At 43.3% G+C, this 10,785-nt stretch overlaps 1 pseudogene; it reads left to right on the top strand.

Moving 5' to 3' along the window:
* Positions 1–3,684: 3,684 nt before the first annotated feature.
* Positions 3,685–4,552, top strand: LOC133773766 (large ribosomal subunit protein eL21-like; annotated as a pseudogene).
* The last annotated feature ends 6,233 nt before the right edge of the window (positions 4,553–10,785 follow it).

Below are 10,785 nucleotides of genomic sequence, written 5' to 3' on the forward strand. Positions count from 1 at the left end.
ATTTTCTTATCTAGGTCAATTTCGTGATAAGCCTACATAATGACTCATGTAATTGATAAACATTTTAAAGATTTTATATATTTTAAAATGTAGATTGTTGTCCATGATTTTCAGTTATTCCCACTGTTATATTGTCAAAAGCACGTGTTTAACTGTATTAGTAATTCTTTAAAGATTTCCATAATTTTACTTTTCTTTTACTTTTGTGCACTAGTGACTGAATTTGTTAAGCAGAACTGTATTAAGTAGGTATCATAATTAGATGAAAATGAAGTAACTAGTACTCATTCTTAATTCTTTAGCTTTTTCCATTCTTATTCTGTCTGAATATCCTATTCTAAAGAATAAAAACAAAGCAGGGAGCCGGTGCCTTGGCTCACTTGGTTAATCCTCTGCCTGCAGCGCCATCCCATATGGGCGCCGGTTCTAGTCCCGGTTACTCCTCTTCCAGTCCGGCTCTCTGCTGTGGCCCGGGAAGGCAGTGGATGATGGCCCAAGTCCTTGGGCCCTGCACCCATGTGGGAGACCAGGAAGAAGCACTTGGCTCCTGGCTTTGGATCAGGGCAGTGCGCCAGCCGTGGTGGCCATTTGGGGAGTGAACCAACGGAAAGAAGACCTCTCTCTCTGTCTCTCTCTTTCACTGTCTATAACTCAACCTGTCAAATAAAAAAAATTTTTAATTAAAAAATAAAGCAAACATTGTGATACTGAACTTTAAGACAACTTAAAAATTATTACAGATAAAACAGTAGCTGACATTTGACGATCTGTAGTCAGAGACAGAAGGAAAACAATAAAATATTTTTAAACAAAGAAAGAATCTTGAAAACAAGAATTTCCTTTTGTTATGGAATTATTCATAAATACTGATAAATATCTACCCTTTATAAAAAGATGCTCTCTACAAGGCATTTCAGTCTTTATTTAGTCCATATTGTGACTCACATTTTATAGGTGGCAAAAAAAAGAGAGATTAAGAAAGCAGACCACCATCTCAACCCACAAGGAATTTGGGACTCCGAAACTTAGCCTCACAGTGCCCAAGCAAGAAGAGAACTTGGGTAGCCCCCGAAACAACAGAGAAGATTTTCTGTTTTCTGTTGTACAGCATGATCTGATAGTGTTGCTACTTATTTAGGAACAAGGTATCTCTTCAACTAGACGTTTAAAATAACATACAGAAACCAGATTTATATGAGAAAAAAAAATCTTAAATATGTAATGCTAACATTTCAGCAATTCTTTAACTAGGAAAACAGAAGTCTTAATAGCACAAATTCTTTAATCATTTTAAAGATTTTATTTTATTCTATTTACTTGAAGGTCAGAGTTTCAGACTGAGAGAGAATCAGAAAGAGAGTGAGAGAGGGAAGCTTCCATCTGCTCATTCACTCCATGAATGGCTGAAATGGCTGAGGTCAGGCCATGCTGAAGCCAGAAGCCAGGAATTCCATCTGGGTCTCCCATATGGGTTCAGGGTCCCAAACACTGGGGCCATCTTACACTGCTTTCCCAGGGGCATTAGCAGGGAGCTGGATCAGAGGTGGAGCAGCCAGGACGTGAACCACCACCCATATAGGATGCTTAACCCACTACACCACATGAGAACCCCTATTTAATCATTTTAATGAACAGTAAGTGTTCATTGTAAAATATGTTAAAAAAATTTTTGAAGGATGGTAATTCTTGTACCCATAAATATGCTACAAAATTTTATCAGCTCTTTTAAAAGGAACTTAAGGGATTATACTTGGTACAATCTCCATTTTGACATAGCTAAGGTATTTTTTTATGCAATGAGGGTAAGTTCCTTTCCCAGACCCCATGACTACTAAGTGGTGGAGAGAAGACAAAAACTTCAGTCTCTTTGCTTCTCCGTGCACTGTTTGTACACCTGATGCCATCCGTTTTACGTTGCTGTCGTAAGAGGATCCTGCCTGCTGAAAGAATGCCCGGAAGTCACTCATCAAAGCAGACGTGCAAACCCCATAAAGGATGCTTGCGGCTTACAGACTAGACAAGAATGTGTGACCGTGTGCATTAAAAGAAAATTGAAAACATTTGGGGACAAGCTTTAACTTGAGCCACCTGTCGCCGGTCAAGTGGGTTATCTGAGCCCATCCTCCTGAATATCACACCTAAGTGATTCAGCATTACTTCAAATGGTTTCAGTTTCTGCATCTGAATTGGAAAGTGTAGGGGAAACTTCAAATCAATTTTGAATTATCAGTACCACTGCAGAGGACTAGAAAATGGTTGGCAGTATTTTCAGACAAGAGCTCATATAAAATTATTTATAAAACAAGTCAAGTATAGTTTAACTCAGATCATCTTCTTCCTTTATCCACCAGTCCTGTGCTGCTTCCAAGTCTATGTAAACTAATAGAATTAAAATAATTATAATGTTCATTTAATGAATATTCTTAATAGAATGAGTCCCTTTGGACACATACAAAGTTATACATCTTTAAATTTTTTTAAGATTTATTTATTTATTTGACAGAATTACACACTGAGAGAAAGAGAGGCAGAGAGAGAGAGAGAGAGAGAGAAGTCTTCCATCCACTGGCTCACTTCCCAAATGGCCGCAACAGCTGGAGCTGAGCCAATCCGAAACCAGGAGCTTCTTCTGGGTCTCCAATGTGGGTGCAGAGGCCCAAGGACTTGGCCATCTTGTACTGTTTTCCCAGGCCATAGCAGAGAGCTGGATCAGAAGTGGAGCAGCCAGGACGAGAACCGGCCCCCATATGGGTTGCTGGTGCTTCAGGCCAGGGCTTTAATCCGCTGCACCACAGCACCAGCCCCTACATCTTTAATTTTCAAGTGAGTTACTTAAATGCCCACTTACTCAAAATTGTCCAAGAACTCTGGAAGTTTCTTAAATCTAAAGTGACCAATCTAGCGTCCAAACAGGAAGTAGAATGAATATAATCAGTCCCTATTTCATTGCCATTTTTGCATTGCTGCCAGATAGTCTCTTGAAGATCATTGCCATTGTCCAGGTCATCAGACCCCTCTTTTTTGATGGTGCTTCCTGGCACAGCTCTTATAGCTATGGTTCTTTCATTTATGTTCACCTGCTCAGGCACTGCTCTCCTACCTCACCTAGTAGGGCTGAGAGAGATTCATAGCCTCATCCAAATGTGGAATGTGGCACCGGAATCAACAAGCAAGGTTCAATGTTGACCCATAGCCATGTGTCCAGATACCCCCTTCCTGGAGTGAGTTCTATCTTGCAAATCAGCCAGACGTCCATCAGCACCACCTCAAAGGAGTTCTTAAATCTTGACCTTCCATAACAGAAACAGCTAATTATTTTTTTTAAGATTTATTTTATTTATTTGAAAGACAGAGTTACAGAGAGACGTAGAGACAGAGAGAGAAGCTCTCTGTTGCAGATGGCTGCAACGACTGGTGCTGCACCGATCCAAAGCCAGGAGCCAGGAGCTTCTTCCTGGTCTCCCACGTGGGTGCAGGGACTCAACGATTTGGGCGATCTTCTACTGCTATCCCAGGCCATAGCAGAAAGCTGGACTGGAAGAGGAGCAGCCGGGACTAGAACCGGCGCCCATATGGGATGCCGGCACTGGAGGCGGCAGCTTTAACCCGCTGTGCCACAGCGCCAGCCCCAGAAACAACTAATTCTTAGGAATTTGTCCTAGCCTTTTGGCCAGAACCGCCATCTTCCAGTAATTTGTCAAGATGACGAACACAAAGGGAAAGAGGCGAGGTACCCGGTACATGTTCTCCAGGTCTTTCAGAAAACATGGAGTTGTTCCTTTGGCCACATACATGTGCATTTACAAGAAAGGTGACATTGTAGACATCAAGGGGATGGGTGCTATTCAAAAAAGAAGGCCCCATAAATGTTACCATGGCCAAACTGGAAGAGTCTACAATGTTACCCAGCATGCTGTTGGCATTATTGTAAAGAGACAAGTCAAAGGCAAGATTCTTGCCAAGAGAATAAATGTGCGTATTGAGCATATTAAGCACTCTAAGAGCCCAAGATTGCTTCTTTTTTTTTTTTTTTTTTTTTTTTTTTTTTTTTTTTGACAGACAGAGTGGACAGTGAGAGAGAGAGAGAGACAGAGAGAAAGATCTTCCTTTTTGCCGTTGGTTCACCCTCCAATGGCCGCTGCGGCCAGTGCATCACGCTGATCCGAAGCCAGGAGCCAGGTGCTTCTCCTGGTCTCCCATGCGGGTGCAGGGCCCAAGCACTTGGGCCATCCTCCACTGCCTTCCCGGGCCATAGCAGAGAGCTGGCCTGGAAGAGGGGCAACTGGGACAGATTCCAGTGCCTCGACCGGGACTAGAACCCGGTGTGCCGGCGCCGCAAGGTGGAGGATTAGCCTGTTAAGCCACAGCGCCGGCCTCAAGATAGCTTCTTGATACATGTGAAGGGAAATGATCAGAAAAAGGAAGCCAAAGAGAAGGGTACCTGGGTGCAACTACAGTGCCAGCCTGCGCCACCCAGAGAAGCCCACTGTGTCAGAAACAGTGGAAGGGAGCCTGAGCTGCTGGACCCATTCCTTATGAATTCATGGCCTAATAAGTGTAAAATAAATAAATAAAGGACCTCTGGACTGCAGAGATGTTTCCTAATTAAAAAAAAAAAAAAGAGTTTGTCCAGGCACCTTGCTCATTTAATCCCTAGAGGAACCCCTGTGCTCTAAGTATTATTTTATGCTCCATTTTTCTGATGAAGAACAGAGGGCTAAGTGAGCACAGCCAGTAACTGGTGCAAAGAGTGGGATTTGAACCCAGGAAGACTGGCTCCAGCGCCTGTGCTCTTGATCATATGACCCATGCATTCAAAAAGGAGGAGATTGGAGTTTCTCTGCTTCCTGGAAGTTCCTGAGCCCATGTGATGTTGTCCCTCTCCTTCTGCCACTCACATGATTGCAGAGCAGAGACTTTGTCAAACAAAAACAGGAACTGTGGATCCATTCCACACAGCAATTAGACACCTATGTTTCAGAGTGGACAGAGGCCACCCAACCGATATATCCAGGATTAAAGAATAAATACCGCCATCAAAGGTGATGTTGGGTTTCTGCCTGGATAAAAAGTGTCTGGAAACTTTTGCAACCACAGTTCTTACTACGATATTCAGGAAACTAGCATAGGGCAAAAACCCAGGCTCTCCATTTTCACTCTCCATTAATAGAAATCTAGGATTTTCTTCAGTTTTTCGTAACAACCTGAAAGAGTATTAGCAATAACTGACTCTGTGACCAACTGAAATCACCTCCTTTTTTATATCACAACATCTTGTAAATAACTCAAAAGATCAATTATACTAGTCACGACTTTAAAATTCTGTTACAAGACTTACTACAAAGTCTTGTTGTATTGCATTTTAGGGACCAACATTGTGGCTTAGCAGGTTAAGCTGCCTGTGACCCTAGTATCCCATATGACCCCATTTCCAGTCCTGGCTGCTCCACTTCCAATTCAGCTCACTGCTAATGTGCCTGGGAAGACAGAAGAAGATGGCCCAAGTTCTTGGGCCCTTGCACCCATATGGGAGACCCAGAAGAAGCTCCCGGCTTCAGCCTGGTTCAGTCCCAGCTGTTGCAGCTACATGGGGAGTGAACCAGTGCCTGGAAGGCCTCTCTCTCACTGTCTCCCCCTCTCCTCTGTAATTCTGCCTTTCAAATAAATAAAATCTTTTTAAAAAAAAATTACCTATGTATATTTCTAAATTACAAATGCATTTTAATAGTTTGTTAATTATACTCCAATATACTTGGTGTCCTTGGTAATCCTATCTATTTTATTTAATGCTTCTTAAAACACCACTCTCTGAGCAGGCATTTGCCCTAGGGATTTTCAGTTAGGACACCCACATCCCGTAGTCCCTGGGTTTGAGGCCCAGCTCCCCTCCAGATTCTGGCTTCCTACTGATCCATACCGCAGGGGGCAGTAGGTGATGGCTAAAGTAATTAGGTCTCTGCCGCCCACGTGGGAAACTTGAGTTGAGTTTCCTGGCTCATGGCTTCAGCCTGGTCTACCCCAGCAATTGCAGTCATTTGGTGGTGGAGTGGGGACGGGGGTGGTGAACCAGCAGATGAGAGCTCACTCGCTCACTCTCTCTCTCCATACCCCTTAGATCTTGGTCTCACTCATTCAGTACAGCAGTTCCTGTCTTCCACATCTAAGTTGACTGTAGAACCTCCCAGAGGGTCTCGAAAGAACAGGACAAATTTGGAGGTCCCTTCAGAAAATTCCAGAACCTGGACTTGGAAAACAAAGCAAAATACAGCTTTCTGTGAGGTAAGAGGAGGAAGCGCACAGACACTGCTTCTGTACTGGACCTCTGGAGAAGACAGGACCTCAGCCTGGAGCGCCCTGCCTTGAAGGGTGGCAGGACTAGCCCAAACTGAGCAGAGCGGACTGGCCACCAGCCAGCAGACACCGCTGGGATGTAGTGCGGGCCATGTCTTGCAACTGGATGAGAAGCCATGGCGTGCTGAGCTAGAGGCATGTGCTCTTGACCCGGACCATCTGAATCAGGATTCTGTTTCTGTCTCTGGCTGTGGCGTGGCCAAGTTGCATACCATCTCCATGCATTTATGTTTACTTCATAGGGTTGTCAAATGTGGATTCAAAGTTATTAATACATGGAGCCAGTGTCATGGCACAGTGGCTTAAGCCACCACTTGCACCACTGGCACCCAATATCAGAGTCTCAGCTGCTTCACTTCCAATCCAGCTCCCTGCTAATGCTCCTGGAAAAGCAGTGGAAGATGGCCTAAGTACTTGAGCCCCTGCCACCTGTGTAGGAGATGCAGATGGAGTTCCTGGCTCCTGACTTTGACCTGGACTTGGCCTGGCCATTGTAGCCATTTGGGGAGTGAACCACTGGATGGAAGATGTGCGTGTGTGTGTGTGTGTGTCTCCCTCTAACTCTATCAAATAAATAAAATAAATATTTGAAACAAAAAAGTGTTAATGTGGTAAAGTGTCTAGAACAATGCCTGGCAGGTAGTAAGTACTCCATGAGGGTAATCTGACTGTATTCCATCCTATTGACAGTACAAGGATCAATATTATTGTGTATGTTTTCCCCCATCATGGGGAGGATATGCAAGGTTGAATGGGGCAGGTAAAGTGTTGCACAGTAAAATGGTAAATTAAGATGGTGTGTACCATGGATCCTCCCTCTGAAGAGGCTGTAGCAGTTGGGGTTATCCAGAGAAGCAGAACCAACAGAATATATGTGTACATAGAGTGAAAGAGAGAGGTTGATTTTAAGGAATTGGTTTGCAACTATGGGGTTCGGCAAGTCTTCATAGTGCAAAGCGGGCCAGCACTCAGGAACAGGACTCAGGGAAGACAGGAATGAGCTGAGTTTGCACCTGGGGTCTGAGAGTGGTGTGGAGGCAGAATTTCCCCAACTCCTTGCCCAGAAAACCACAGGCTTTTTCCTCTTGAAGCCTTCAACACACCAAGTGAGGCTCTCTCACATTAGGAAGGGTGTCTTCGTCAGCCCTGGCTGTTGTAAAAAATTGCAATAGACTGGATGGTTGAAACAACAGTTATTTCTTATGGCTTCAGAGGCTAGAAGTCCAACAGTACGGTGACAGCAGACGCAGTGTCTGGTGTGCAGAGCGCTGTGTTCACGTGTCCTCACAGGTGGAGAGCAGAGAGAAATATCCCATGTCTCTTCCTCTTTTTATAAGGGTTTTAATGCCACTGGCAAGTACACCATTCTCATAATCTAATCACCTCTCCAAAGCCCCACCTCAAGATACCATCTTATTGGGACTTAGGCTTCAATATTTGTGTTTTTAGGGGGACACATTCAGTTCACAGGAGAGGATAATCTGCACTACTCAAAGTCTACTGATTTGAATATTAATCACATCTGAAAAATACCTTCATAGCAACAGCTAAACTGGTGTTGACCACACAACTGGTTACTACAACCTAATCAAGTTGACTCATCAAATTAACTATCACGGAGGGCACGGGTCACACTGGTTACTTTGGCTCTGGAACAGTCATAGGCAGATGCTACTTTCTTCCCTGCTGGGTCAAAATCCCTCTGCCTGTAGTCCTCATCTGGAAGAGGAGCAGAGCCATCTCCCAAGCAGGCCATCAGTTCTAATGAGACACACCAAGCTGCTGCAGAGTACTCTGAATGCTCCCAAGAGCCAAGGCTCACCAGCCAGGTCACGGCTGTGTTCGTTTTGAGCTTTGAATCCATAACTGCTGAAATGCTGCTTTCTCTTGTCTCTGCTGGACTTGATCAAGAACAGGAATCATTTTTGTAACCACAGACCACAGAGCTGGGGCAGTGCCACCATAATGCAGCAGCCTCTCTCTCCTTGCGTCATTTCATTGCAAGCCAGATGACACGCGGGCCCAGGATGCAGTCCCCCGCTTATTCACGATGCTTTCTCCTAATGCATTGCATCTTCAAGGGTGATCAGACGTCTCTTCCACTAAATGCCTGTTTGGAATAGGAGTATTAGGATAGCCAGGGGATTCACCAATTATGAAGAAGTGTCTACCTTTTCTTCTAAGATCCCCTGGGGATCTTAGCCAAGACCCAATTTCCAGAGTCATACAATGGGATTGAAATAATTTTTACAGTCAATCGGCAAATACCATTTTGTATTTTTTCTTTTTTTGTTTCCCAAATAAACTTTTTATTTAAGGAGTACAAATTTCATAAGTATAACTTTAGGAATATAGCGATTCTTCCCACGATACCTGCCCTCTGACCCCCACTCCCAAAACCTCCTCCTTCTCTCACTCCCAGTCCATTCTCCATTAAGATTCATTTTCAATTACCTTTATACACAGAAGTATACTATGTAAAGATTTCAACAATTTGCACACACACACACAAAACACATACAAAAAAAACTGTTTGAGAACAAGTTTTACAGTTAATTGTCATAATACAACTCATTGAGGACAGAGGTCCTACATGGGAAGTAAGTGCACAGTGATTCTTGTTGTTAATTTAACAATTAACACTCTGATGTAGGACATCAGTGATCACTGAAGGCCCATGACATGAGCTGCCAAGGTTATGGACCTTTTGAATCCACAATCTCCGTTAGTATTTAGACAAGGCCACAAGCAAAGTAAAGTTCTCTCCTCCCTTCAGAGAAAAGTACATCCTTCTTTGATGGCACATTCTTTCCACTGCTATCTTATTCACAGAGACCCTTCATGTAGGACATGCCACAGTGTCTTGGCTTTCCATGCCTGAAATGCTTTCATGGGCTTTTCAGCCAGACCAGAATGCCTTAAGGGCTGATTCTGAGGTAAGAGTGTTATTTAAAGCAATTGTCATCCTATGAGTCTGCTGTGTGTACTGCTTCCCATGTTGAAAGATTCTCACCTTGGCCGGCGCCGTGGCTTAACAGGCTAATCCTCCGCCTTGCGGCGCCGGCACCCGGGTTCTAGTCCCGGTCGGGGCACCAGATTCTATCCTGGTTGCCCCTCTTCCAGGCCAGCTCTCTGCTATGGCCCGGGAAGGCAGTGGAGGATGGCCCAAGTCTTTGGGCGCTGCACCCACATGGGAGACCAGGAGAAGCACCTGGCTCCTGGCTTCAGATCAGCACGATGTGCTGGCCGCAGCGGCCATTGGAGGGTGAACCAACGGCAAAAAGGAAGACCTTTCTCTCTGTCTCTCTCTCTCACTATCCACTCTGCCTATCAAAAGAAAGAAAGAAAGAAAGAAAGAAAGAAAGAAAGAAAGAAAGAAAGAAAGAAAGAAAGATTCTCACCTTTTTAATTCTAACTATTATTATTGCCAGACACTTAATCTTATTTATATGATCCCTTTAACACTTAATCCTATATGATCACTTTAACACTTAATATCACTTTAACACTTAAGATGGCATATTTTACCACCCAGCTTAATGGGAATGGGGTACCATGGCAAGTTTTTAAACTGTACCCTTAAAAGTATATCTCTAAGAATGTATGCAGAACTATACAGCTTTATAGTTACAAACTTTCTCCTCCCTCTCTTATTCCCACTCTTTATTTTTTACTGATATCAATTTCAATTGACTTAATGCACATATGATTAATTCTATATTAAGTAAAGAGTTCAACAAATAGTATGAAGAAGAAAAACAAAACTGTTCCTCGACAGTTGAGACAAGGGCAGTTCAAGTTCTTGCTTCTCAAAGTGTCAATTTCACTTCTACAGATATTCTTTTATGTGCTCTATTATCACAGATCAAGGAGAACATATAGCATATGTACCTTCGGGGCTGGCTTATTTCACTAAGTATGATGTTTTCCAGATTTATCTGTTTTGTTGCAAATGACCGGATTTCATTTTTTTTACCACTGTGTAGTAATCCATAGTTACATATCCCATAGTTTCTTTATCCAGCCTTCGGTTGAGAGACATTTAGGTTGATTCCATGTCTTAGCTATTGTGAATTGAGCTGCAATAAACATGGGAGTGCAGATAACTCTTTTATTTGCTGATTTAATTTCCCATGGGTAAATTCCCAGGAGTGGAATGGGTGGGTCATATGGTAGGTCTATTCTCAAATTTCTGAGATTTCCATACTGTCTTCCATAGTGGTTTTACCAGTTTGCATTCCTACAAACAGTGGATTAGGATACCTTTTTCTGCATATCCCTGCCAGCATTTGTTGTTTGTTGAATTCTCTATGAAAGCCTTTCTAACTGGGGTGAGGTGAAATCTCATTGTGGTTTTTATTTGCAATTCCCTGACAGTTAGTGATCCTGAACATTTTTTTCATGTGTCTGTTGGCCATTTGGATTTCCTCTTTT

This window comes from Lepus europaeus, chromosome 14 (assembly GCF_033115175.1).
Source record: "Lepus europaeus isolate LE1 chromosome 14, mLepTim1.pri, whole genome shotgun sequence".
Taxonomy (NCBI): domain Eukaryota; kingdom Metazoa; phylum Chordata; class Mammalia; order Lagomorpha; family Leporidae; genus Lepus; species Lepus europaeus.